Consider the following 4,005-nt stretch of genomic DNA (forward strand, 5'->3'; position numbering starts at 1 on the left):
TGTACGGTTTCGTGTTACTGCTGAGGTCTCGGGTTTGTGTTCAATAAAATTAGTGTAATTAGATTTTAGATTTTACAAATTCTTAGTATTGTTTGTCTCTAAAATTGCTGACATATTGGTAAATTTGTTATTCTATGGCTTAAACTAAACCATCTAAAAATGGGTTTGGCAATTTAATAGTGTGTATTATGCACCTTTATGTTTTCTTTTCAGAAATTAATTGAGCAGAGATTTAATGCCATTGTTATGAAAATAAAACAGTAGGTACTTACTCAAATGTCACATCTTTAGCGAGTGAGTTCATAAAGTCTTCTATACAGTGTTCGTAATTTCAATATCTGTCTGTCTTATGTTTAATGCAAGAAACATTGTTGCCAATCCCTATATCAAACAAATAATTACTACAGCTGATGACATTCAATCAAATAAAATATCATACAAACAGAAAATCCGCACTAGAAACTAGAATTCGAACGTACCAAATCACGCTAATGTGCTGCCACCAACGCCAGTCATAAAAACGATGACGTCACCAAAATCTAGGCTGAACTAAATTTCTTCTGCGGACAGTACAACATCGGCACACACACATAAATTTTCACCACTACAACTTTCAGCTCTGGCTCACAGCCAAAACTCGTACTTATCTGTGATTCGTTCTTATACTTGAGTTCTATTGAAAAAACATATCATTGTGTCCACGTATTTTCAGGCAATTAATGTTAATTATGTAGGTAAAGTTATAGTTGTATTGGAGTTATTTGGCTTGCCTCGAGTGTAACATGTAGGGTGAAGTTTAAGAGATAATTTGATTACTTTATTGAGAGATTAACATTAACATTTGAGATATATTTTAATCATTCTTCTTTATACATCAGCACCAATAATCCGCAGTTTCTACTATGCTGTCGAATCACAAATTCTCCGGCTACCTAAATCAATTATCTCCATTATCAGCAAAATATACCACAAACACACTTACTCATTAATAATGATAATAGGTAGTTCTCCTAGAAACGGCACGCATTGTGAGGAGGTTTCTGTCTCTGGAGCCCTAACCACCGGCATCTTGGGCCATGCTCCCTTTACTGGTCGGCTCTTATTTTTTATATTTTAAATATTATTTTATTTTGTATTTAAAAATGTAGTTTTAGAGGATTTTAAAATAAATAAATGTAAATAATAATAATAAGGATTTACTTACTCTCAGTTGTAATACTCAACTTCAATATTTTCCAATCTCAATTATTATGTAATTTGCAAATCTCTTTCCGTAATTCTCACTACAAGGAATTCTCATTACGCACTCTTACTTTTTACAAGGAAACAAAATGCATTGTGATTGTCTTTCTGAATAAATCTTAGAAAAATAACTACTTTTGTACCAAATAGCTTTCGTAGAAAATGCGGCCCTAATGAGAATGTTTGAAATCCCTGGCGTTCTTTGCGTTCTTTCGAAGATATATATAAATATAAATCTTAATAGTTTTATGTTAAGGTTTAAAATTGTTAGCATTTTATGAGTCTTTGGTGACAATTTACAAGTCTTTTTATCATTTCCTGGTATTTTTGATTAGAGAAAGTACTTTAACAATTAGATGCAGTTTAAGCTTATGTTTTTCTTACTAAAATAATGCCAAATCATAGTAGAAAAACGGGTAACTCGCAATAAGATTTTATTTTAATTAAGGTTCGATTTCCGTACAGATCAATTTTGTGTGAGATCCACAAAGTTGTTGGTTTGGGTGTCAAGTGTATTAAACTTGTATGTTTGCGTAAACGCCTTCACAGCACAAGATCCTATCATGTGACGTCAAAAAATCTTGTTCAGAATTTACAAAGTACGATTTTGAAATCATTAATACAACATATGCTGATGCTTGTCAGGTAATCAATTTGTGTATCACACTTAGGTAACTCTTGTACCAACAAATTCTTTAACCAAGTACAAAACTTTAAAAAGATACCTTCACTGCATTCTTAGTAACAATAACAGCGAGAGCTCTTTCTTGATTAGACAGCACTTACAAACAAGTGTATTTTTAGTACAGATACTAGTGCACTTTGTTTACCATTAACCAATGATCTTTGAACCCTATACATTACAGGACTGACGTCATTACTAACAAGAACTTCTACTGAATGATTTATTTGTTCCGATCTCTCTTCGATTCATAAACAATGATGGTTGTGATGCAATAATCTTCTAGTAATGTATGTAAGAGAATATTTTTTCTCTTATCTTATTGGTGTGACGTGCATGGCTATGGGATCAGTTGGTTTTGTTTAATCTATCTGGATTTTTACGTCATCAAAATTATTTTCATCTGTTGAAGAGAGTATAAGATGGTGTGCCATAATTTTCACTCTTGCCAGGCTGGATGGAAAACATAATTTAAAAGGTTTATCAGGAAACGCCAGGCCTTTCATATGTCTTTAAGGCCAGAGCGAGCAGGCTGTTTCTGAAAGGCAGGGTAGTAACTTTACCCCTGAAAAATTTATGTCAAAAAAGTAGAAGTAACGTCAAAAGGGTAGAAGTAGTGTCAAAAGTTGTGCAATATTGGCATTAGAATAAATGCCAATATTGCAAAAGAGAACAACTTTTCAAAATATAGCAAATGTGCTTTTGTCAAATGGGCAGTCCCGTAATCGGCACTTATGATACATTCTGGAAGAATAGAAGTACTGTCAGAAGAGTTAAAATAGTGTCAAAAGTATTCTTCCCCATCACCCCAAAGTAAAAAAAAATCACTGCAAAACCAATATTGCACCACATTTCTCTACGTCCCTTTACGCAAACAAAATCTTCAGTAACATACTAAGTGTGTTAACAGCGCGTTAAAATAATATTTTTCCATAAACTTTTCGTGACATGAAAACCGTACTAGGACAGCACGCCTGTTGCTCTTGGCAGCTTGCCAACGCTGCTGTGGTTTTACAAGACAGCTTGTTCGGCTAGATAATGTCGTCTATAAAATTTTGGACATGTTTTAAAGTATCTAAATCATGTGCAGAGGTGTGAGAGTTTACGTCGCGTTGAAAAGGTTATGATGTGAATAGCAGGTGAGTTATGAGAATTATGCAGCTAAAATATGGATACAGATGTCAATTTTGCAATTTAATAGGTATAGTAAAATTGCTAGGTATAAATAAGCTCAAACAGACTCTCGATAAACAGACGGAAAAAACAACCACTTCTCTCTCTTTAGCCTTTTTACGTAAATCATATTATAATCGCTTATGTAAATAAGATTACATATTTAACCTTATTGTTTTCTATTAAAGTTGAAAATCTTTCAAATAAAACATAACTTACGATCTTAAAACCCGAACGATTTTATTTCTACCTGTAGGAACCATCGTTTTTTACCCTTTCCTACTTTTACTTTACTACTTACTTTTACTGCTTTTCGAGCCGGAGCCCCGGTAAACCCGCCAGGTAGTTTGCAGCTCAAAGATGCCTACCCTTCCGGGGATAAAAGGTGTATCGATATAAAAAAAAAACAGTTACACAACAAACCAAATAATGAAATACAAAAGGCATACGTATGAACATCGATACATCAATACAAGTAGTTAGTACTGTACTACCCACTCAACTGTACGTGATCGATGTCCTAAACATAAAAGTTCATGTTCAATCCTATTTACTTAAGCAACAAGTAAGAAGTCTTATTTTGACTACCCCATAATATTACGTGGGCAGATCTATAAATCGTTCCTTCAAAGTAGCCTTAGGCCAGTACCTATTTTTAGTTTGTGTGTTGATAAAATAATGATAGGTAATACAGTGATATTTTTATGTTGTGTAATCTAAATAGTGATTATTTGAAACCGGATTATAAATGGATTTTTATTAAGATTCAATAAATTAAGCATACATTATGATATTATAAATGTGAAAGTTTGTTGGGATGTATATATCCATCAACCACGCTGAAACTACTTAACGAATTTTGATGAAATTTGGTATTCAGATTGGGTATGAGCTGACTTAGGTGATAG

This window comes from Spodoptera frugiperda, chromosome 15 (genome assembly GCF_023101765.2).
Source record: "Spodoptera frugiperda isolate SF20-4 chromosome 15, AGI-APGP_CSIRO_Sfru_2.0, whole genome shotgun sequence".
NCBI classification, from domain to species: Eukaryota; Metazoa; Arthropoda; class Insecta; order Lepidoptera; family Noctuidae; genus Spodoptera; species Spodoptera frugiperda.